Source organism: Phyllobates terribilis, unplaced genomic scaffold, assembly GCF_046119375.1.
Source record: "Phyllobates terribilis strain yellow unplaced genomic scaffold, ASM4611937v1 Scaffold_41__1_contigs__length_11206878, whole genome shotgun sequence".
In the NCBI taxonomy this organism is placed as follows: Eukaryota; Metazoa; Chordata; class Amphibia; order Anura; family Dendrobatidae; genus Phyllobates; species Phyllobates terribilis.
Window position 1 is genome coordinate 8,771,161 of NW_027362801.1, and position 26,331 is coordinate 8,797,491.

Genomic DNA, 26,331 nt, shown 5'->3' on the forward strand with positions numbered 1-26,331 from the left:
AATGAGGGAATAATATGTGTGAGGGTACCCCAGGAGAGTTCCAAGTGTGTGTGGGTAGAATATATATCCCACCGGGGTAAAATTGAAAAAAGGTGAAATTTTTTTTTTTTGGACTTAGTCATTTTTCCGGCGTTTATCAGACTTTCAGATAGGGGAAATGTCAGTTAGCGTTCCGATTTCAGTTCCAGGGCGATTCGCCCAATGAGTCCTTCATATTTAGTCGTTTTCAGCCAATTTTCTGAATTTTTGAAAATTTCACTTTTTTGTGAAAATATCCACTAAATGAGGGAATAATATGTGTGAGGGTACCCCAGGAGAGTTCCAAATGTGTGTGGGTAGAATATATATCCCACAGGGGTAAAATTGAAAAAAGGTGAAAAAAAAATTTTTTTTAGACTTAGTCATTTTTCCGGCGTTTATCAGACTTTCAGATAGGGGAAATGTCAGTGAGCGTTCCGATTTCAGTTCCAGAGCGATTCGCCCAATGAGTCCTTCATATTTAGTCGTTTTCAGCCAATTTTCAGAATTTTTGAAAATTTCACTTTTTTGTGAAAATATCCACTAAATGAGGGAATAATATGTGTGAGGGTACCCCAGGAGAGTTCCAAATGTGTGTGGGTAGAATATATATCCCACGGGGGTAAAATTGAAAAAAGGTGAAAACATTTTTTTTTTGGACTTAGTCATTTTTTCAGCGTTTATCAGACTTTCAGATAGGGGAAATGTCAGTGAGCGTTCCAATTTCAGTTCCAGAGCGATTCGCCCAATGAGTCCTTCATATTTAGTCGTTTTCAGCCAATTTTCAGAATTTTTGAAAATTTCACTTTTTTGTGGAAATATCCACTAAATGAGGGAATAATATGTGTGAGGGTACCCCAGGAGAGTTCCAAATGTGTGTGGGTAGAATATATATCCCACGGGGGTAAAATTGAAAAAAGGTGAAAACATTTTTTTTTTGGACTTAGTAATTTTTTCAGCGTTTATCAGACTTTCAGATAGGGGAAATGTCAGTGAGCGTTCTGATTTCAGTTCCAGAGCGATTCGCCCGATGAGTCCTTCATATTTAGTTGTTTTCAGGGAAATTTCAGAATTTTTGAAAATTTCACTTTTTTGTGAAAATATCCACTAAATGAGGGAATAATATGTGTGAGGGTACCCCAGGAGAGTTCCAAATGTGTGTGGGTAGAATATATATCCCACGGGGGTAAAATTGAAAAAAGGTTAAAAAATTTTTTTTTTGGACTTAGTCATTTTTTCAGCGTTTATCAGACTTTCAGATAGGGGAAATGTCAGTGAGCCTTCCGATTTCAGTTACAGCGCGATTCGCCAGATGAGTCCTTCATATTCAGTCGTTTTCAGCCAATTTTCTGAATTTTTAAAAATTTCACTTTTTTGTGAAAATATCCACTAAATGAGGGAATAATATGTGTGAGGGTACCCCAGGAGAGTTCCAAATGTGTGTGGGTAGAATATATATCCCATGGGGGTAAAATTGAAAAAAGGTGAAAAAAATTTTTTTTTTGCACTTAGTCATTTTTTCAGCGTTTATCAGACTTTCAGATAGGGGAAATGTCAGTGAGCCTTCCGATTTCAGTTCCAGAGCGATTCGCATGATGAGACCTTCATATTTAGTCGTTTTCAGCCAATTTTCTGAATTTTTGAAAATTTCACTTTTTTGAGAACATATCCACTAAATGAGGAAATAATATGTGTGAGTGTACCCCAGGAGAGTTCCAAATGTGTGTGGGTAGAATATATATACCAGGGGGGTAAAATTGAAAAAAGGTGAAAAATTTTTTTTTTTGGACTTAGTCATTTTTTCAGCGTTTATCAGACTTTCAGATAGGGGAAATGTCAGTGAGCGTTCCGATTTCAGTTCCAGAGCGATTCGCCCGATGAGTCCTTCATATTTAGTCGTTTTCAGCCAATTTTCTGAATTTTTGAAAATTTCACTTTTTTGTGAAAATATCCACTAAATGAGGGAATAATATGTGTGAGGGTACCTCAGGAGAGTTCCAAATGTGTGTGGGTAGAATATATATCCCACGGGGGTAAAATTAAAAAAGGTGAAAAAATTTTTTTTTTGGACTTAGTCATTTTTTCAGCGTTTATCAGACTTTCAGATAGGGGAAATGTCAGTGAGCGTTTCGATTTCAGTTCCAGAGCGATTCGCCCGATGAGTCCTTCATATTTAGTCGTTTTCAGCCAAATTTCAGAATTTTTGAAAATTTCACTTTTTTGTGAAAATATCCACTAAATGAGGGAATAATATGTGTGAGGGTACCCCAGGAGAGATCCAAATGTGTGTGGGTAGAATATATATCCCACGGGGGTAAAATTGAAAAAAGGTGAAAAATTTTTTTTTTTGGACTTAGTCATTTTTCCGGCGTTTATCAGACTTTCAGATAGGGGAAATGTCAGTGAGCGTTCCGATTTCAGTTCCAGAGCTATTCGCCTGATGAGTCCTTCATATTTAGTCGTTTTCAGCCAATTTTCAGAATTTTGGAAAATTTCACTTTTTTGTGAAAATATCCACTAAATGAGGAAATAATATGTGTGAGGGTACCCCAGGAGAGTTCCAAATGTGTGTGGGTAGAGTATATATCCCACGGGGGTAAAATTGAAAAGAGGTGAAAAAATTTTTTTTTTGGACTTAGTCATTTTTTCAGCGTTTATCAGACTTTCAGATAGGGGAAATGTCAGTGAGCGTTCCGATTTCAGTTCCAGAGCGATTCGCCCGATGAGTCATTCATATTTAGTCGTTTTCAGCCAATTTTCAGAATTTTTGAAAATTTCACTTTTTTGTGAAAATATCCACTAAATGAGGGAATAATATGTGTGAGGGTACCCCAGGAGAGTTCCAAGTGTGTGTGGGTAGAATATATATCCCACCGGGGTAAAATTGAAAAAAGGTGAAATTTTTTTTTTTTGGACTTAGTCATTTTTCCGGCGTTTATCAGACTTTCAGATAGGGGAAATGTCAGTTAGCGTTCCGATTTCAGTTCCAGGGCGATTCGCCCAATGAGTCCTTCATATTTAGTCGTTTTCAGCCAATTTTCTGAATTTTTGAAAATTTCACTTTTTTGTGAAAATATCCACTAAATGAGGGAATAATATGTGTGAGGGTACCCCAGGAGAGTTCCAAATGTGTGTGGGTAGAATATATATCCCACAGGGGTAAAATTGAAAAAAGGTGAAAAAAAAATTTTTTTTAGACTTAGTCATTTTTCCGGCGTTTATCAGACTTTCAGATAGGGGAAATGTCAGTGAGCGTTCCGATTTCAGTTCCAGAGCGATTCGCCCAATGAGTCCTTCATATTTAGTCGTTTTCAGCCAATTTTCAGAATTTTTGAAAATTTCACTTTTTTGTGAAAATATCCACTAAATGAGGGAATAATATGTGTGAGGGTACCCCAGGAGAGTTCCAAATGTGTGTGGGTAGAATATATATCCCACGGGGGTAAAATTGAAAAAAGGTGAAAACATTTTTTTTTTGGACTTAGTCATTTTTTCAGCGTTTATCAGACTTTCAGATAGGGGAAATGTCAGTGAGCGTTCCAATTTCAGTTCCAGAGCGATTCGCCCAATGAGTCCTTCATATTTAGTCGTTTTCAGCCAATTTTCAGAATTTTTGAAAATTTCACTTTTTTGTGGAAATATCCACTAAATGAGGGAATAATATGTGTGAGGGTACCCCAGGAGAGTTCCAAATGTGTGTGGGTAGAATATATATCCCACGGGGGTAAAATTGAAAAAAGGTGAAAACATTTTTTTTTTGGACTTAGTAATTTTTTCAGCGTTTATCAGACTTTCAGATAGGGGAAATGTCAGTGAGCGTTCTGATTTCAGTTCCAGAGCGATTCGCCCGATGAGTCCTTCATATTTAGTTGTTTTCAGGGAAATTTCAGAATTTTTGAAAATTTCACTTTTTTGTGAAAATATGCACTAATTGAGGGAATAATATGTGTGAGGGTACCCCAGGAGAGTTCCAAATGTGTGTGGGTAGAATATATATCCCACGGGGGTAAAATTGAAAAAAGGTGAAAACATTTTTTTTTTGGACTTAGTCATTTTTTCAGCGTTTATCAGACTTTCAGATAGGGGAAATGTCAGTTAGCGTTCCGATTTCAGTTCCAGGGCGGTTCGCCCAATGAGTCCTTCATATTTAGTCGTTTTCAGCCAATTTTCTGAATTTTTGAAAATTTCACTTTTTTGTGAAAATATCCACTAAATGAGGGAATAATATGTGTGAGGGTACCCAAGGAGAGTTCCAAATGTGTGTGGGTAGAATATATATCCCACGGGGGTAAAATTGAAAAAAGGTTAAAATTTTTTTTTTTTGGACTTAGTCATTTTTTCAGCGTTTATCAGACTTTCAGATAGGGGAAATGTCAGTGAGCGTTCGGATTTCAGTTCCAGCGCGATTCGCCCGATGAGTCCTTCATATTCAGTCGTTTTCAGCCAATTTTCTGAATTTTTGAAAATTTCACTTTTTTGTGAAAATATCCACTAAATGAGGGAATAATATGTGTGAGGGTACCCCAGGAGAGTTCCAAATGTGTGTGGGTAGAATATATATCCCACGGGGGTAAAATTGAAAAAAGGTTAAAAAATTTTTTTTTTGGACTTAGTCATTTTTTCAGCGTTTATCAGACTTTCAGATAGGGGAAATGTCAGTGAGCCTTCCGATTTCAGTTACAGCGCGATTCGCCCGATGAGTCCTTCATATTCAGTCGTTTTCAGCCAATTTTCTGAATTTTTAAAAATTTCACTTTTTTGTGAAAATATCCACTAAATGAGGGAATAATGTGTGTGAGGGTACCCCAGGAGTGTTCCAAATGTGCGTGGGTAGAATATATATCCCACAGGGGTAAAATTGAAAAAAGTTAAAAAAATTTTTTTTGGACTTAATCATTTTTTCAGCGTTTATCAGACTTTCAGATAGGGGAAATATCAGTGAGCGTTCCGATTTCAGTTCCAGAGCAATTCGCCAGATGAGCCCTTCATATTTAGTCGTTTTCAGCCAATTTTCAGAATTTTTGAAAATTTCACTTTTTTGTGAAAATATCCACTAAATGAGGGAATAATATGTGTGAGGGTACCCCAGGAGAGTTCCAAATGTGCGTGGATAGAATATATATCCCATGGGGGTAAAATTGAAGAAAGGTAAAAAAATTTTTTTTTTGGACTTAATCATTTTTTCAGCGTTTATCAGACTTTCAGATAGGGGAAATATCAGTGAGCGTTCCGATTTCAGTTCCAGAGCAATTCGCCAGATGAGCCCTTCATATTTAGTCGTTTTCAGCCAATTTTCAGAATTTTTGAAAATTTCACTTTTTTGTGAAAATATCCACTAAATGAGGGAATAATATGTGTGAGGGTACCCCAGGAGAGTTCCAAATGTGCGTGGATAGAATATATATCCCATGGGGGTAAAATTGAAGAAAGGTAAAAAAATTTTTTTTTTGGACTTAGTCATTTTTTCAGCGTTTATCAGACTTTCAGATAGGGGAAATGTCAGTGAGCGTTCCGATTTCAGTTCCAGCGCGATTCGCCCGATGAGTCCTTCATATTCAGTCGTTTTCAGCCAATTTTCTGAATTTTTGAAAATTTCACTTTTTTGTGAAAATATCCACTAAATGAGGGAATACTATGTGTGAGGGTACCCCAGGAGAGTTCCAAATGTGTGTGGGTAGAATATATATCCCACGGGGGTAAAATTGAAAAAAGGTGAAAAAATTTTTTTTTTGCACTTAGTCATTTTTTCAGCGTTTATCAGACTTTCAGATAGGGGAAATGTCAATGAGCGTTCCGATTTCAGTTCCAGGGCGATTCGCCCAATGAGTCCTTCATATTTAGTCGTTTTCAGCCAATTTTCTGAATTTTTGAAAATGTCACTTTTTTGTGAAAATATCCACTAAATGAGGGAATAATATGTGTGCGGGTACCCCAGGAGAGTTCCAAATGTGTGTGGGTAGAATATATATCCCACGGGGGTAAAATTGAAAAAAGGTTAAAAAATTTTTTTTTTGGACTTAGTCATTTTTTCAGCGTTTATCAGACTTTCAGATAGGGGAAATGTCAGTGAGCATTCCGATTTCAGTTCCAGAGCGATTCGCCCGATGAGTCCTTCATATTTAGTCGTTTTCAGCCAATTTTCTGAATTTTTGAAAATATCACTTTTTTGTGAAAATATCCACTAAATGAGGGAATAATATGTGTGAGGGTACCCCAGGAGAGTTCCAAATGTGTGTGGGTAGAATATATATCCCACGGGGGTAAAATTGAAAAAAGGTGAAAAAAATTTTTTTTTGGACTTAGTCATTTTTTCAGCGTTTATCAGACTTTCAGATAGGGGAAATGTCAGTGAGCGTTTCGATTTCAGTTCCAGAGCGATTCGCCCGATGAGTCCTTCATATTTAGTCGTTTTCAGCCAAATTTCAGAATTTTTGAAAATTTCACTTTTTTGTGAAAATATCCACTAAATGAGGGAATAATATGTGTGAGGGTACCCCAGGAGAGATCCAAATGTGTGTGGGTAGAATATATATCCCACGGGGGTAAAATTGAAAAAAGGTGAAAAATTATTTTTTTTTGAACTGTCATTTTTTCAGCGTTTTTCAGACTTTCAGATAAGGGAAATGTCAGTGAGCGTTCCGATTTCAGTTCCAGAGCGATTCGCACGATGAGTCCTTCATATTTAGTCGTTTTCAGCCAATTTTCTGAATTTTTGAAAATTTCACTTTTTTGTGAACATATCCACTAAATGAGGAAATAATATGTGTGAGTGTACCCCAGGAGAGTTCCAAATGTGTGTGGGTAGAGTATATATCCCACGAGGGTAAAATTGAAAAAAGTTTAAAAAAATTTTTTTTTAGACTTAGTCATTTTTCCGGCGTTTATCAGACTTTCAGATAGGGGAAATGTCAGTGAGCGTTCCGATTTCAGTTCCAGAGCGATTCGCCCGATGAGTCCTTCATATTTAGTCGTTTTCAGCCAATTTTCTGAATTTTTGAAAATTTCACTTTTTTGTGAAAATATCCACTAAATGAGGGAATAATATGTGTGAGAGTACCCCACAAGAGTTCCAAATGTGTGTGCGTAGAATATATATCCCACCGGGGTAAAATTGAAAAAAGGTGAAAACATTTTTTTTTTGGACTTAGTCATTTTTCCGGCGTTTATCAGACTTTCAGATAGGGGAAATGTCAGTTAGCGTTCCGATTTCAGTTCCAGGGCGATTCGCCCAATGAGTCCTTCATATTTAGTCGTTTTCAGCCAATTTTCTGAATTTTTGAAAATTTCACTTTTTTGTGAAAATATCCACTAAATGAGGGAATAATATGTGTGAGGGTACCCCAGGAGAGTTCCAAATGTGTGTGGGTAGAATATATATCCCACAGGGGTAAAATTGAAAAAAGGTGAAAAAAAAATTTTTTTTAGACTTAGTCATTTTTCCGGCGTTTATCAGACTTTCAGATAGGAGAAATGTCAGTGAGCGTTCCGATTTCAGTTCCAGAGCGATTCGCCCAATGAGTCCTTCATATTTAGTCGTTTTCAGCCAATTTTCAGAATTTTTGAAAATTTCACTTTTTTGTGAAAATATCCACTAAATGAGGAAATAATATGTGTGAGGGTACCCCAGGAGAGTTCCAAATGTGTGTGGGTAGAATATATATCCCACAGGGGTAAAATTGAAAAAAGGTGAAAAAATTTTTTTTTGGACTTAGTCATTTTTTCAGCGTTTATCAGACTTTCAGATAGGGGAAATGTCAGTGAGCGTTCTGATTTCAGTTCCAGAGCGATTCGCCCGATGAGTCCTTCATATTTAGTTGTTTTCAGAGAAATTTCAGAATTTTTGAAAATTTCACTTTTTTGTGAAAATATCCACTAAATGAGGGAATAATATGTGTGAGGGTACCCCAGGAGAGTTCCAAATGTGTGTGGGTAGAATATATATCCCACGGGGGTAAAATTGAAAAAAGGTGAAAACATTTTTTTTTTGGACTTAGTCATTTTTTCAGCGTTTATCAGACTTTCAGATAGGGGAAATGTCAGTGAGCGTTCCGATTTCAGTTCCAGAGCGTTTCGCCCGATGAGTCCTTCATATTTAGTCGTTTTCAGCCAATTTTCTGAATTTTTGAAAATTTCACTTTTTTGTGAAAATATCCACTAAATGAGGGAATAATATGTGTGAGGGTACCCCAGGAGAGTTCCAAATGTGTGTGGGTAGAATATATATCCCACAGGGGTAAAATTGAAAAAAGGTGAAAAAATTTTTTTTTGGACTTAGTCATTTTTCCGGCGTTTATCAGACTTTCAGATAGGGGAAATGTCAGTTAGCGTTCCGACTTCAGTTCCAGGGCGGTTCGCCCAATGAGTCCTTCATATTTAGTCGTTTGCAGCCAATTTTCTGAATTTTTGAAAATTTCACGTTTTTGTGAAAATATCCACTAAATGAGGGAATAATATGTGTGAGGGTACCCCAGGAGAGTTCCAAATGTGTGTGGGTAGAATATATATCCCACAGGGGTAAAATTGAAAAAAGGTGAAAAAAAATTTTTTTTTAGACTTAGTCATTTTTCCGGCGTTTATCAGACTTTCAGATAGGGGAAATGTCAGTGAGCGTTCCGATTTCAGTTCCAGAGCGATTCGCCCAATGAGTCCTTCATATTTAGTCGTTTTCAGCCAATTTTCAGAATTTTTGAAAATTTCACTTTTTTGTGAAAATATCCACTAAATGAGGAAATAATATGTGTGAGGGTACCCCAGGAGAGTTCCAAATGTGTGTGGGTAGAATATATATCCCACAGGGGTAAAATTGAAAAAAGGTGAAAAAATTTTTTTTTGGACTTAGTCATTTTTTCAGCGTTTATCAGACTTTCAGATAGGGGAAATGTCAGTGAGCGTTCTGATTTCAGTTCCAGAGCGATTCGCCCGATGAGTCCTTCATATTTAGTTGTTTTCAGGGAAATTTCAGAATTTTTGAAAATTTCACTTTTTTGTGAAAATATGCACTAATTGAGGGAATAATATGTGTGAGGGTACCCCAGGAGAGTTCCAAATGTGTGTGGGTAGAATATATATCCCACGGGGGTAAAATTGAAAAAAGGTGAAAACATTTTTTTTTTGGACTTAGTCATTTTTTCAGCGTTTATCAGACTTTCAGATAGGGGAAATGTCAGTTAGCGTTCCGATTTCAGTTCCAGGGCGGTTCGCCCAATGAGTCCTTCATATTTAGTCGTTTTCAGCCAATTTTCTGAATTTTTGAAAATTTCACTTTTTTGTGAAAATATCCACTAAATGAGGGAATAATATGTGTGAGGGTACCCCAGGAGAGTTCCAAATGTGTGTGGGTAGAATATATATCCCACAGGGGTAAAATTGAAAAAAGGTGAAAAAAAAATTTTTTTTAGACTTAGTCATTTTTCCGGCGTTTATCAGACTTTCAGATAGGGGAAATGTCAGTGAGCGTTCCGATTTCAGTTCCAGAGCGATTCGCCCAATGAGTCCTTCATATTTAGTCGTTTTCAGCCAATTTTCAGAATTTTTGAAAATTTCACTTTTTTGTGAAAATATCCACTAAATGAGGGAATAATATGTGTGAGGGTACCCCAGGAGAGTTTCAAGTGTGTGTGGGTAGACTATATATCCCACGGGGGTAAAATTGAAAAAAGTTGAAAAAAATTTTTTTTAAGACTTAGGGTCATTTTTCCGGCGTTTATCAGACTTTCAGATAGGGGAAATGTCAGTGAGCGTTCCGATTTCAGTTCCAGAGCGATTCGCCTGATGAGTCCTTCATATTTAGTCGTTTTCAGCCAATTTTCAGAATTTTTGAAAATGTCACTTTTTTGTGAAAATATCCACTAAATGAGGGAATAATATGTGTGAGGGTACCCCAGGAGAGTTCCAAATGTGTGTGGGTAGAATATATATCCCACAGGGGTAAAATTGAAAAAAGGTGAAAAAATTTTTTTTTGGACTTAGTCATTTTTCCGGCGTTTATCAGACTTTCAGATAGGGGAAATGTCAGTGAGCGTTCCGATTTCAGTTCCAGGGCGGTTCGCCCAATGAGTCCTTCATATTTAGTCGTTTTCAGCCAATTTTCTGAATTTTTGAAAATGTCACTTTTTTGTGAAAATATCCACTAAATGAGGGAATAATATGTGTGAGGGTACCCCAGGAGAGTTCCAAGTGTGTGTGGGTAGAATATATATCCCACGGGGGTAAAATTGAAAAAAGTTGAAAAATTTTTTTTTTTAAACTTAGTCATTTTTCCGGCGTTTATCAGACTTTCAGATAGGGGAAATGTCAGTGAGCGTTCCGATTTCAGTTCCAGAGCGATTCGCCCGATGAGTCCTTCATATTTAGTCGTTTTCAGCCAATTTTCTGAATTTTTGAAAATTTCACTTTTTTGTGAAAATATCCACTAAATGAGGGAATAATATGTGTGAGGGTACCCCAGGAGAGTTCCAAATGTGTGTGGGTAGAATATATATCCCACGGGGGTAAAATTGAAAAAAGGTGAAAACATTTTTTTTTTGGACTTAGTCATTTTTTCAGCGTTTATCAGACTTTCAGATAGGGGAAATGTCAGTGAGCGTTCCGATTTCAGTTCCAGAGCGATTCGCCCGATGAGTCATTCATATTTAGTCGTTTTCAGCCAATTTTCTGAATTTTTGAAAATGTCACTTTTTTGTGAAAATATCCACTAAATGAGGGAATAATATGTGTGAGGGTACCCCAGGAGAGTTCCAAGTGTGTGTGGGTAGAATATATATCCCACGGGGGTAAAATTGAAAAAAGTTGAAAAAAATTTTTTTTTAGACTTAGTCATTTTTCCGGCGTTTATCAGACTTTCAAATAGGGGAAATGTCAGTGAGCGTTCCGATTTCAGTTCCAGAGCGATTCGCCCGATGAGTCCTTCATATTTAGTCGTTTTCAGCCAATTTTCTGAATTTATGAAAATTTCACTTTTTTGTGAAAATATCCACTAAATGAGGGAATAATATGTGTGAGAGTACCGTAGAAGAGTTCCAAATGTGTGTGGGTAGAATCTATATCCCACCGGGGTAAAATTGAAAAAAGGTGAACATTTTTTTTTTGGACTTAGTCATTTTTCCGGCGTTTATCAGACTTTCAGATAGGGGAAATGTCAGTTAGCGTTCCGATTTCAGTTCCAGGGCGATTCGCCCAATGAGTCCTTCATGTTTAGTCGTTTTCAGCCAATTTTCTGAATTTTTGAAAATTTCACTTTTTTGTGAAAATATCCACTAAATGAGGGAATAATATGTGTGAGGGTACCCCAGGAGAGTTTCAAGTGTGTGTGGGTAGACTATATATCCCACGGGGGTAAAATTGAAAAAAGTTGAAAAAAATTTTTTTTTAGACTTAGGGTCATTTTTCCGGCGTTTATCAGACTTTCAGATAGGGGAAATGTCAGTGAGCGTTCCGATTTCAGTTCCAGAGCGATTCGCCTGATGAGTCCTTCATATTTAGTCGTTTTCAGCCAATTTTCAGAATTTTTGAAAATGTCACTTTTTTGTGAAAATATCCACTAAATGAGGGAATAATATGTGTGAGGGTACCCCAGGAGAGTTCCAAATGTGTGTGGGTAGAATATATATCCCACAGGGGTAAAATTGAAAAAAGGTGAAAAAATTTTTTTTTGGACTTAGTCATTTTTACGGCGTTTATCAGACTTTCAGATAGGGGAAATGTCAGTGAGCGTTCCGATTTCAGTTCCAGGGCGGTTCGCCCAATGAGTCCTTCATATTTAGTCGTTTTCAACCAATTTTCTGAATTTTTGAAAATGTCACTTTTTTGTGAAAATATCCACTAAATGAGGGAATAATATGTGTGAGGGTACCCCAGGAGAGTTCCAAGTGTGTGTGGGTAGAATATATATCCCACGGGGGTAAAATTGAAAAAAGTTGAAAAATTTTTTTTTTTAAACTTAGTCATTTTTCCGGCGTTTATCAGACTTTCAGATAGGGGAAATGTCAGTGAGCGTTCCGATTTCAGTTCCAGAGCGATTCGCCCGATGAGTCCTTCATATTTAGTCGTTTTCAGCCAATTTTCTGAATTTTTGAAAATTTCACTTTTTTGTGAAAATATCCACTAAATGAGGGAATAATATGTGTGAGGGTACCCCAGGAGAGTTCCAAATGTGTGTGGGTAGAATATATATCCCACGGGGGTAAAATTGAAAAAAGGTGAAAACATTTTTTTTTTGGACTTAGTCATTTTTTCAGCGTTTATCAGACTTTCAGATAGGGGAAATGTCAGTGAGCGTTCCGATTTCAGTTCCAGAGCGATTCGCCCGATGAGTCATTCATATTTAGTCGTTTTCAGCCAATTTTCTGAATTTTTGAAAATGTCACTTTTTTGTGAAAATATCCACTAAATGAGGGAATAATATGTGTGAGGGTACCCCAGGAGAGTTCCAAGTGTGTGTGGGTAGAATATATATCCCACGGGGGTAAAATTGAAAAAAGTTGAAAAAAATTTTTTTTTAGACTTAGTCATTTTTCCGGCGTTTATCAGACTTTCAAATAGGGGAAATGTCAGTGAGCGTTCCGATTTCAGTTCCAGAGCGATTCGCCCGATGAGTCCTTCATATTTAGTCGTTTTCAGCCAATTTTCTGAATTTATGAAAATTTCACTTTTTTGTGAAAATATCCACTAAATGAGGGAATAATATGTGTGAGAGTACCGTAGAAGAGTTCCAAATGTGTGTGGGTAGAATCTATATCCCACCGGGGTAAAATTGAAAAAAGGTGAAAATTTTTTTTTTGGACTTAGTCATTTTTCCGGCGTTTATCAGACTTTCAGATAGGGGAAATGTCAGTTAGCGTTCCGATTTCAGTTCCAGGGCGATTCGCCCAATGAGTCCTTCATGTTTAGTCGTTTTCAGCCAATTTTCTGAATTTTTGAAAATTTCACTTTTTTGTGAAAATATCCACTAAATGAGGGAATAATATGTGTGAGGGTACCCCAGGAGAGTTTCAAGTGTGTGTGGGTAGACTATATATCCCACGGGGGTAAAATTGAAAAAAGTTGAAAAAAATTTTTTTTTAGACTTAGGGTCATTTTTCCGGCGTTTATCAGACTTTCAGATAGGGGAAATGTCAGTGAGCGTTCCGATTTCAGTTCCAGAGCGATTCGCCTGATGAGTCCTTCATATTTAGTCGTTTTCAGCCAATTTTCAGAATTTTTGAAAATGTCACTTTTTTGTGAAAATATCCACTAAATGAGGGAATAATATGTGTGAGGGTACCCCAGGAGAGTTCCAAATGTGTGTGGGTAGAATATATATCCCACAGGGGTAAAATTGAAAAAAGGTGAAAAAATTTTTTTTTGGACTTAGTCATTTTTCCGGCGTTTATCAGACTTTCAGATAGGGGAAATGTCAGTGAGCGTTCCGATTTCAGTTCCAGGGCGGTTCGCCCAATGAGTCCTTCATATTTAGTCGTTTTCAACCAATTTTCTGAATTTTTGAAAATGTCACTTTTTTGTGAAAATATCCACTAAATGAGGGAATAATATGTGTGAGGGTACCCCAGGAGAGTTCCAAGTGTGTGTGGGTAGAATATATATCCCACGGGGGTAAAATTGAAAAAAGTTGAAAAATTTTTTCTTTTAAACTTAGTCATTTTTCCGGCGTTTATCAGACTTTCAGATAGGGGAAATGTCAGTGAGCGTTCCGATTTCAGTTCCAGAGCGATTCGCCCGATGAGTCCTTCATATTTAGTCGTTTTCAGCCAATTTTCTGAATTTTTGAAAATTTCACTTTTTTGTGAAAATATCCACTAAATGAGGGAATAATATGTGTGAGGGTACCCCAGGAGAGTTCCAAATGTGTGTGGGTAGAATATATATCCCACGGGGGTAAAATTGAAAAAAGGTGAAAACATTTTTTTTTTGGACTTAGTCATTTTTTCAGCGTTTATCAGACTTTCAGATAGGGGAAATGTCAGTGAGCGTTCCGATTTCAGTTCCAGAGCGATTCGCCCGATGAGTCATTCATATTTAGTCGTTTTCAGCCAATTTTCTGAATTTTTGAAAATGTCACTTTTTTGTGAAAATATCCACTAAATGAGGGAATAATATGTGTGAGGGTACCCCAGGAGAGTTCCAAGTGTGTGTGGGTAGAATATATATCCCACGGGGGTAAAATTGAAAAAAGTTGAAAAAAATTTTTTTTTAGACTTAGTCATTTTTCCGGCGTTTATCAGACTTTCAAATAGGGGAAATGTCAGTGAGCGTTCCGATTTCAGTTCCAGAGCGATTCGCCCGATGAGTCCTTCATATTTAGTCGTTTTCAGCCAATTTTCTGAATTTATGAAAATTTCACTTTTTTGTGAAAATATCCACTAAATGAGGGAATAATATGTGTGAGAGTACCATAGAAGAGTTCCAAATGTGTGTGGGTAGAATCTATATCCCACCGGGGTAAAATTGAAAAAAGGTGAAAATTTTTTTTTTGGACTTAGTCATTTTTCCGGCGTTTATCAGACTTTCAGATAGGGGAAATGTCAGTTAGCGTTCCGATTTCAGTTCCAGGGCGATTCGCCCAATGAGTCCTTCATGTTTAGTCGTTTTCAGCCAATTTTCTGAATTTTTGAAAATTTCACTTTTTTGTGAAAATATCCACTAAATGAGGGAATAATATGTGTGAGGGTACCCCAGGAGAGTTCCAAATGTGTGTGGGTAGAATATATATCCCACAGGGGTAAAATTGAAAAAAGGTGAAAAAAAAATTTTTTTAGACTTAGTCATTTTTCCGGCATTTAACAGACTTTCAGATTGGGGAAATGTCAGTGAGCGTTCCGATTTCAGTTCCAGAGCGATTCGCCCAATGAGTCCTTCATATTTAGTCGTTTTCAGACAATTTTCAGAATTTTTGAAAATTTCACTTTTTTGTGAAAATATCCACTAAATGAGGAAATAATATGTGTCAGGGTACCCCAGGAGAGTTCCAAATGTGTGTGGGTAGAATATATATCCCACAGGGGTAAAATTGAAAAAAGGTGAAAAAATTTTTTTTTGGACTTAGTCATTTTTTCAGCGTTTATCAGACTTTCAGATAGGTGAAATGTCAGTGAGCATTCTGATTTCAGTTCCAGAGCGATTCGCCCGATGAGTCCTTCATATTTAGTTGTTTTCAGGGAAATTTCAGAATTTTTGAAAATTTCACTTTTTTGTGAAAATATCCACTAAATGAGGGAATAATATGTGTGAGGGTACCCCAGGAGAGTTCCAAATGTGTGTGGGTAGAATATATATCCCACGGGGGTAAAATTGAAAAAAGGTGAAAAAATTTTTTTTTTTGGACTTAGTCATTTTTTCAGCATTTATCAGACTTTCAGATAGGGGAAATGTCAGTGAGCGTTCTGATTTCAGTTCCAGAGTGATTCGCCCAATGAGTCCTTCATATTTAGTCGTTTTCAGCCAATTTTCAGAATTTTTGAAAATGTCACTTTTTTGTGAAAATATCCACTAAATGAGGGAATAATATGTGTGAGGGTACCTCAGGAGAGTTCCAAAGGTGTGTGGGTAGAATATATATCCCACGGGGGTAAAATTGAAAAAAGGTGAAAAAATTTTTTTTTGGACTGTCATTTTTTCAGCGTTTATCAGACTTTCAGATAGGGGAAATGTCAGTGAGCGTTCCGATTTCAGTTCCAGCGCGATTCGCCCGATGAGTCCTTCATATTTAGTCGTTTTCAGCCAATTTTCAGAATTTTTGAAAATTTCACTTTATTGTGAAAATATCCACTAAATGAGGGAATAATATGTGTGAGGGTACCCCAGGAGAGTTCCAAATGTGTGTGGGTAGAATATATATCCCACGGGGGTAAAATTGAAAAAAGGTGAAAACATTTTTTTTTTGGACTTAGTCATTTTTTCAGCGTTTATCAGACTTTCAGATAGGGGAAATGTCAGTGAGCGTTCCGATTTCAGTTCCAGAGCGATTCGCCCGATGAGTCCTTCATATTTAGTCGTTTTCAGCCAATTTTCAGAATTTTTGAAAATTTCACTTTTTTGTGAAAATATCCACTAAATGAGGGAATAATATGTGTGAGGGTACCCCAGGAGAGTTCCAAATGTGTGTGGGTAGAATATATATCCCACGGGGGTAAAATTGAAAAAAGGTGAAAACATTTTTTTTTTGGACTTAGTCATTTTTTCAGCGTTTATCAGACTTTCAGATAGGGGAAATGTCAGTGAGCGTTCCGATTTCAGTTCCAGAGCGATTCGCCCGATGAGTCATTCATATTTAGTCGTTTTCAGCCAATTTTCTGAATTTTTGAAAATGTCACTTTTTTGTGAAAATATCCACTAAATGAGGGAATAATATGTGTGAGGGTACCCCAGGAGAGTTCCAAGTGTGTGTGGGTAGAATATATATCCCACGGGGGTAAAATTGAAAAAAGTTGAAAAAAATTTTTTTTTAGACTTAGTCATTTTTCCGGCGTTTATCAGACTTTCAGATAGGGGAAATGTCAGTGAGCGTTCCGATTTCAGTTCCAGAGCGATTCGCCCGATGAGTCCTTCATATTTAGTCGTTTTCAGCCAATTTTCTGAATTTATGAAAATTTCACTTTTTTGTGAAAATATCCACTAAATGAGGGAATAATATGTGTGAGAGTACCGTAGAAGAGTTCCAAATGTGTGTGGGTAGAATATATATCCCACCGGGGTAAAATTGAAAAAAGGTGAAAATTTTTTTTTTGGACTTAGTCATTTTTCCGGCGTTTATCAGACTTTCAGATAGGGGAAATGTCAGTTAGCGTTCCGATTTCAGTTCCAGGGCGATTCGCCCAATGAGTCCTTCATATTTAGTCGTTTTCAGCCAATTTTCTGAATTTTTGAAAATTTCACTTTTTTGTGAAAATATCCACTAAATGAGGGAATAATATGTGTGAGGGTACCCCAGGAGAGTTCCAAATGTGTGTGGGTAGAATATATATCCCACAGGGGTAAAATTGAAAAAAGGTGAAAAAAAAATTTTTTTAGACTTAGTCATTTTTCCGGCATTTAACAGACTTTCAGATAGGGGAAATGTCAGTGAGCGTTCCGATTTCAGTTCCAGAGCGATTCGCCCAATGAGTCCTTCATATTTAGTCGTTTTCAGCCAATTTTCAGAATTTTTGAAAATTTCACTTTTTTGTGAAAATATCCACTAAATGAGGGAATAATATGTGTGAGGGTACCCCAGGAGAGTTCCAAATGTGTGTGGGTAGAATATATATCCCACAGGGGTAAAATTGAAAAAAGGTGAAAAAAATTTTTTTTGGACTTAGTCATTTTTTCAGCGTTTATCAGACTTTCAGATAGGGGAAATGTCAGTGAGCATTCTGATTTCAGTTCCAGAGCGATTCGCCCGATGAGTCCTTCATATTTAGTTGTTTTCAGGGAAATTTCAGAATTTTTGAAAATTTCACTTTTTTGTGAAAATATCCACTAAATGAGGGAATAATATGTGTGAGGGTACCCCAGGAGAGTTCCAAATGTGTGTGGGTAGAATATATATCCCACGGGGGTAAAATTGAAAAAAGGTGAAAAAATTTTTTTTTTTGGACTTAGTCATTTTTTCAGCATTTATCAGACTTTCAGATAGGGGAAATGTCAGTGAGCGTTCTGATTTCAGTTCCAGAGTGATTCGCCCAATGAGTCCTTCATATTTAGTCGTTTTCAGCCAATTTTCAGAATTTTTGAAAATGTCACTTTTTTGTGAAAATATCCACTAAATGAGGGAATAATATGTGTGAGGGTACCTCAGGAGAGTTCCAAATGTGTGTGGGTAGAATATATATCCCACGGGGGTAAAATTGAAAAAAGGTGAAAAAATTTTTTTTTGGACTTAGTCATTTTTTCAGCGTTTATCAGACTTTCAGATAGGGGAAATGTCAGTGAGCGTTCCGATTTCAGTTCCAGAGCGATTCGCCCGATGAGTCATTCATATTTAGTCGTTTTCAGCCAATTTTCTGAATTTTTGAAAATGTCACTTTTTTGTGAAAATATCCACTAAATGAGGGAATAATATGTGTGAGGGTACCTCAGGAGAGTTCCAAATGTGTGTGGGTAGAATATATATCCCACGGGGGTAAAATTGAAAAAAGGTGAAAAAATTTTTTTTTGGACTGTCATTTTTTCAGCGTTTATCAGACTTTCAGATAGGGGAAATGTCAGTGAGCGTTCCGATTTCAGTTCCAGCGCGATTCGCCCGATGAGTCCTTCATATTTAGTCGTTTTCAGCCAATTTTCTGAATTTTTGAAAATGTCACTTTTTTGTGAAAATATCCACTAAATGAGGGAATAATATGTGTGAGGGTACCCCAGGAGAGTTCCAAGTGTGTGTGGGTAGAATACATATCCCACGGGGGTAAAATTGAAAAAAGTTGAAAAAAATTTTTTTTTAAACTTAGTCATTTTTCCGGCGTTTATCAGACTTTCAGATAGGGGAAATGTCAGTGAGCGTTCCGATTTCAGTTCCAGAGCGATTCGCCCGATGAGTCCTTCATATTTAGTCGTTTTCAGCCAATTTTCAGAATTTTTGAAAATTTCACTTTTTTGTGAAAATATCCACTAAATGAGGAAATAATATGTGTGAGGGTACCCCAGGAGAGTTCCAAATGTGTGTGGGTAGAATATATATCCCACAGGGGTAAAATTGAAAAAAGGTGAAAAAATTTTTTTTTGGCTTAGTCATTTTTTCAGCGTTTATCAGACTTTCAGATAGGGGAAATGTCAGTGAGCATTCTGATTTCAGTTCCAGAGCGATTCACCCGATGAGTCCTTCATATTTAGTTGTTTTCAGGGAAATTTCAGAATTTTTGAAAATTTCACTTTTTTGTGAAAATATCCACTAAATGAGGGAATAATATGTGTGAGGGTACCCCAGGAGAGTTCCAAATGTGTGTGGGTAGAATATATATCCCACGGGGGTAAAATTGAAAAAAGGTGAAAAAATTTTTTTTTTTGGACTTAGTCATTTTTTCAGCATTTATCAGACTTTCAGATAGGGGAAATGTCAGTGAGCGTTCCGATTTCAGTTCCAGAGTGATTCGCCCAATGAGTCCTTCATATTTAGTCGTTTTCAGCCAATTTAAAGAATTTTTGAAAATGTCACTTTTTTGTGAAAATATCCACTAAATGAGGGAATAATATGTGTGAGGGTACCTCAGGAGAGTTCCAAATGTGTGTGGGTAGAATATATATCCCACGGGGGTAAACTTGAAAAAAGGTGAAAAAATTTTTTTTTGGACTGTCATTTTTTCAGCGTTTATCAGACTTTCAGATAGGGGAAATGTCAGTGAGCGTTCCGATTTCAGTTCCAGAGCGATTCGCCCGATGAGTCCTTCATATTAAGTCGTTTTCAGCCAATTTTCTGAATTTTTGAAAATGTCACTTTTTTGTGAAAATATCCACTAAATGAGGGAATAATATGTGTGAGGGTACCTCAGGAGAGTTCCAAATGTGTGTGGGTAGAATATATATCCCACCGGGGTAAAATTGAAAAAAGGTGAAAATTTTTTTTTTGGACTTAGTCATTTTTCCGGCGTTTATCAGACTTTCAGATAGGGGAAATGTCAGTTAGCGTTCCGATTTCAGTTCCAGGGCGATTCGCCCAATGAGTCCTTCATATTTAGTCGTTTTCAGCCAATGTTCTGAATTTTTGAAAATTTCACTTTTTTGTGAAAATATCCACTAAATGAGGGAATAATATGTGTGAGGGTACCCCAGGAGAGTTCCAAATGTGTGTGGGTAGAATATATATCCCACAGGGGTAAAATTGAAAAAAGGTGAAAAAAAAATTTTTATGGACTTAGTCATTTTTCCGGCATTTATCAGACTTTCAGATAGGGGAAATGTCAGTGAGCGTTCCGATTTCAGTTCCAGAGCGATTCGCCCAATGAGTCCTTCATATTTAGTCGTTTTCAGCCAATTTTCAGAATTTTTGAAAATTTCACTTTTTTGTGAAAATATCCACTAAATGAGGGAATAATATGTGTGAGGGTATCTCAGGAGAGTTCCAAATGTTTGTGGGTAGAATATATATCCCACGGGGGTAAAATTGAAAAAAGGTGAAAAAATTTTTTTTTGGACTGTCATTTTTTCAGCGTTTATCAGACTTTCAGATAGGGGAAATGTCAGTGAGCATTCCGATTTCAGTTCCAGCGCTATTCGCCCGATGAGTCCTTCATATTTAGTCGTTTTCAGCCAATTTTCAGAATTTTTGAAAATTTCACTTTTTTGTGAAAATATCCACTAAATGAGGGAATAATATGTGTGAGGGTACCTCAGGAGAGTTCCAAATGTGTGTGGGTAGAATATATATCCCACGGGGGTAAAATTGAAAAAAGGTGAAAACATTTTTTTTTTGGACTTAGTCATTTTTTCAGCGTTTATCAGACTTTCAGATGGGGAAATGTCAGTGAGCGTTCCGATTTCAGTTCCAGAGCGATTCGCCCGATGAGTCATTCATATTTAGTCGTTTTCAGCCAATTTTCTGAATTTTTGAAAATGTCACTTTTTTGTGAAAATATCCACTAAATGAGGGAATAATATGTGTGAGGGTACCCCAGGAGAGTTCCAAGTGTGTGTGGGTAGAATACATATCCCACGGGGGTAAAATTGAAAAAAGTTGAAAAAAATTTTTTTTTAAACTTAGTCATTTTTTCGGCGTTTATCAAACTTTCAGATAGGGGAAATGTCAGTGAGCGTTCCGATTTCAGTTCCAGAGTGATTCGCCCAATGAGTCCTTCATATTTAGTCGTTTTCAGCCAATTTTCAGAATTTTTGAAAATGTCACTTTTTTGTGAAAATATCCACTAAATGAGGGAATAATATGTGTGAGGGTACCTCAGGAGAGTTCCAAATGTGTGTGGGTAGAATATATATCCCACGGGGGTAAAATTGAAAAAAGGTGAAAAAATTTTTTTTTGGACTGTCATTTTTTCAGCATTTATCAGACTTTCAGATAGGGGAAATGTCAGTGAGCGTTCCGATTTCAATTCCAGAGCGATTCGCCCGATGAGTCCTTCACATTTAGTCGTTTTCAGCCAATTTTCTGAATTTTTGAAAATTTCACTTTTTTGTGAAAATATCCACTAAATGAGGGAATAATATGTGTGAGGGTACCCCAGGAGAGTTCCAAATGTGTGTGGGTAGAATATATATCCCACCGGGGTAAAATTGAAAAAAGGTGAAAATTTTTTTTTTGGACTTAGTCATTTTTCCGGCGTTTATCAGACTTTCAGATAGGGGAAATGTCAGTTAGCGTTCCGATTTCAGTTCCAGGGCGATTCGCCCAATGAGGCCTTCATATTTAGTCGTTTTCAGCCAATTTTCTGAATTTTTGAAAATTTCACTTTTTTGTGAAAATATCCACTAAATGAGGGAATAATATGTGTGAGGGTACCCCAGGAGAGTTCCAAATGTGTGTGGGTAGAATATATATCCCACAGGGGTAAAATTGAAAAAAGGTGAAAAAAAAATTTTTTTAGACTTAGTCATTTTTCCGGCATTTATCAGACTTTCAGATAGGGGAAATGTCAGTGAGCGTTCCGATTTCAGTTCCAGAGCGATTCGCCCAATGAGTCCTTCATATTTAGTCGTTTTCAGCCAATTTTCAGAATTTTTGAAAATTTCACTTTTTTGTGAAAATATCCACTAAATGAGGAAATAATATGTGTGAGGGTACCCCAGGAGAGTTCCAAATGTGTATGGGTAGAATATATATCCCACAGGGGTAAAATTGAAAAAAGGTGAAAAAATTTTTTTTTGGACTTAGTCATTTTTTCAGAGTTTATCAGACTTTCAGATAGGGGAAATGTCAGTGAGCGTTCTGATTTCAGTTCCAGAGCGATTCGCCCGATGAGTCCTTCATATTTAGTTGTTTTCAGGGAAATTTCAGAATTTTTGAAAATGTCACTTTTTTGTGAAAATATCCACTAAATGAGGGAATAATATGTGTGAGGGTACCTCAGGAGAGTTCCAAATGTGTGTGGGTAGAATATATATCCCACGGGGGTAAAATTGAATAAAGGTGAAAAAATTTTTTTTTGGACTGTCATTTTTTCAGCGTTTATCAGACTTTCAGATAGGGGAAATGTCAGTGAGCGTTCCGATTTCAGTTCCAGCGCGATTCGCCCGATGAGTCCTTCATATTTAGTCGTTTTCAGCCAATTTTCAGAATTTTTGAAAATTTCACTTTTTTGTGAAAATATCCACTAAATGAGGAAATAATATGTGTGAGGGTACCCCAGGAGAGTTCCAAATGTGTGTGGGTAGAGTATATATCCCACGGGGGTAAAATTGAAAAAAGGTGAAAAAATTTTTTTTTATGACTTAGTCATTTTTTCAGCATTTATCAGACTTTCAGATAGGGGAAATGTCAGTGAGCGTTCCGATTTCAGTTCCAGAGCGATTCGCCCGATGAGTCCTTCATATTTAGTCGTTTTCAGCCAATTTTCTGAATTTTTGAAAATTTCACTTTTTTGTGAAAATATCCACTAAATGAGGGAATAATATGTGTGAGGGTACCTCAGGAGAGTTCCAAATGTGTGTGGGGAGAATATATATCCCACGGGGGTAAAATTGAAAAAAGGTGAAAACATTTTTTTTTGGACTTAGTCATTTTTTCAGCGTTTATCAGACTTTCAGATAGGGGAAATGTCAGTGAGCGTTCCGATTTCAGTTCCAGAGCGATTCGCCCGATGAGTCCTTCATATTTAGTCGTTTTCAGCCAATTTTCTGAATTTTTAAAAATTTCACTTTTTTGTGAAAATATCCACTAAATGAGGAAATAATATGTGTGAGGGTACCCCAGGAGAGTTCCAAATGTGTGTGGGTAGAATATATATCCCACAGGGGTAAAATTGAAAAAAGGTGAAAAAATTTTTTTTTGGACTTAGTCATTTTTTCAGCGTTTATCAGACTTTCAAATAGGGGAAATGTCAGTGAGCGTTCTGATTTCAGTTCCAGAGCGATTCGCCCGATGAGTCCTTCATATTTAGTTGTTTTCAGGGAAATTTCAGAATTTTTGAAAATTTCACTTTTTTGTGAAAATATCCACTAAATGAGGGAATAATATGTGTGAGGGTACCCCAGGAGAGTTCCAAATGTGTGTGGGTAGAATATATATCCCACGGGGGTAAAATTGAAAAAAGGTGAAAACATTTTTTTTTGGACTGTTATTTTTTCAGCGTTTATCAGACTTTCAGATAGGGGAAATGTCAGTGAGCGTTCCGATTTCAGTTCCAGAGCGATTCGCCCGATGAGTCCTTCATATTTAGTCGTTTTCAGCCAATTTTCTGAATTTTTGAAAATTTCACTTTTTTGTGAAAATATCCACTAAATGAGGGAATAATATGTGTGAGGGTACCTCAGGAGAGTTCCAAATGTGTGTGGGTAGAATATATATCCCACGGGGGTAAAAGTGAAAAAAGATGAAAAAATTTTTTTTTTGGACTGTCATTTTTTCAGCGTTTATCAGACTTTCAGATAGGGGAAATGTCAGTGAGCGTTCCGATTTCAGTTCCAGAGCGATTCGCCCGATGAGTCCTTCATATTTAGTCGTTTTCAGCCAATTTTCTGAATTTTTGAAAATTTCACTTTTTTGTGAAAATATCCACTAAATGAGGGAATAATATGTGTGAGGGTACCCCAGGAGAGTTCCAAATGTGTGTGGGTAGAATATATATCCCACAGGGGTAAAATTGATAAAAGGTGAAAAAAAAATTTTTTTAGACTTAGTCATTTTTCCGGCGTTTATCAGACTTTCAGATAGGGGAAATGTCAGTGAGCGTTCCGATTTCAGTTCCAGAGCGATTCGCCCGATGAGTCCTTCATATTTAGTCGTTTTCAGCCAATTTTCTGAATTTTTGAAAATTTCACTTTTTTGTGAAAATATCCACTAAATGAGGGAATAATATGTGTGAGGGTACCTCAGGAGAGTTCCAAATGTGTGTGGGTAGAATATATATCCCACGGGGGTAAAATTGAAAAAAGGTGAAAACATTTTTTTTTTGGACTTAGTCATTTTTTCAGTGTTTATCAGACTTTCAGATAGGGGAAATGTCAGTGAGCGTTCCGATTTCAGTTCCAGAGCGATTCGCCCGATGAGTCCTTCATATTTAGTCTGTTAGAACCTTGCTCTTAGGTTTTTTCCTTTGCTGGTCACATGACCTTGTTGGCCTATTTAATCCTGCTCTGCCCTTCTGGCTTTGCTGGATTTCATTGTATAACTACTTTCTAGCTAGCCTGTGCTCTGTATCTATCTCTGTTAGTTTGCTTGGTCTACGGACCTCTATGTTCTATATATTTTGTTTGTTCGTCTGTCTGCTACTATTTCTGTTAGGAGGTGTCCCATTTTCCTCCCAGTCCTTAGTACTTGTAGGGATTCCTTCCCCACATCTATAGGTCTCCGTACAGACTAGCTTAGGACTTTAGCAGGTCTGATCGCAGGATCAGGTTCCCTGTTACATCGTAGGGATTCAGCTGAGTTCTATCGTAGGGACAGATCTCCTCTCTTTCCTTAGCTCTGGTAGCAGAACATAACAGTAAGTCCAGCCTGCAAATTCTCTAAGGAAAGATTTTTCTGTTCCATCATGGTGTCGGTTCAGGATTTGGCTCATCGCCTGCAGGGACTCTCTCTGGAGGTGGCCGAGCTCCGTCAGCACGTGAGTAACTGTCCTGGAGCACATTTCTTGGAGCCTAAGGTATGTTTGCCGGATTTATTTTTTGGTGAACACCGAGAATTTTTTTCATTTAAAAATGCTTGCTTATTGTATTTTCGTTTGAGACCCAAGTCCTCTGGGGATGAATCCCAGCGCATAGGGTTCATAATGTCACTTTTGCGCAAAGAGCCTCAGGAGTGGGCCTTTTCTTTGCAACCTAGTGATACATGCTTCAGATCAGTGGATAGTTTTTTTTTCTGCTTTGGGACTATTATATGATGATCCTGACCGTGTTGCATCAGCTGAGACTGAGTTGAGATGTTTGAAACAGGGATCAGGTAATGTGGAAAAATATTGTACTCATTTCCGTCGATGGTCTACTCAAACAGGGTGGAACGATTCTGCTCTGAAAAGTCTATTTCTTGCTGGGCTCAATGAAAGGGTTAAAGACCTGCTAATTGCTTATCCTACACCTGAAGATTTGCAACAGGCTATGCAATTAGCTATACGGGTGGATAGGAGACTGCGTGCAAGGGTTAATGAGAGCAAATCCTCTGCTATGTCAGTTTCTGGTCATGAGAATGTGTGTACTAACAGTGGTGAACCGATGGAAATTGGATCGGTGGCACCTCGCTCTCAAGAAAAAGACCGTCGATTTTCTAAAGGCTTGTGTTTCTATTGCGGAAAATCTGGTCATTTGATTAAAGGCTGTGAGCTTCGTATGAAGAAAGAAAAAAAAATGGTCAGTCATGCCCGTATTGCCTGTTTAAATTCCAAGGGTGTATTTTTAGCTGCTTCCACGATTGCTCAGGAAAAATTAATGGAATTTCGGGTGTTTGTTGATTGTGGGTCTACTCTGAATGTAATTGATGGGTGATTCTTGGAAAGACTCAATTTAAAACCCGAACCTTTATCATCCCCCATTGCTGTGGTTTCTGTGGATGGTTCCCCTTTGAAGAATATTACTCTCAAGGTCTGTGAATTTCCTCTCACTATTAATGGTGTTCACCATGAGAAATTGGATTTGGTAGTTTTGAATAACTTGCCTTCTCCAGTAATATTGGGATTGCCCTGGTTAAAATTTCACAATCCTGTACTGGATTGGTCTACCAGTGAAATTAAATCCTGGAGCCATAAATGTTATGACAAGTGTTGTAACGGGCGTATTGCAGCTTTGGATAGGGGAGAATTGTCTGTTCCTATTCAGGATTTTTGGAGAGTTTTTTCTGAGAAGGAATCGCAGGTTTTGCCTCCTCATAGAGACTATGATTGTTCTATTGAATTTGTCCCTGGAGCGACTCTTCCTAAAAGTCGTTTATTTAACCTTACTATTCCTGAGAGGAAGGCTTTGGAGGAATACATACAGACAAGTTTGGCCGCCGGTCACATTAGGCCCTCTAAGTCTCCTGTGGCGGTTTAATTTTTTTTTGTAAAAAAAAAGGACGGCGGTTTACGTCCTTGTCTGGATTTTCGTGAGATTAACAAAATTACTGTACGCAATCCTTACCCACTGCCATTGATTCCTGATCTGTTTAACCAGTTAATGGGGGCCAAGTGGTTCTCTAAAATTGACCTTAAGGGGGCATACAATCTGTTGCGCATGAAGGAGGGTGATGAATGGAAGACTGCTTTTAACACTCCT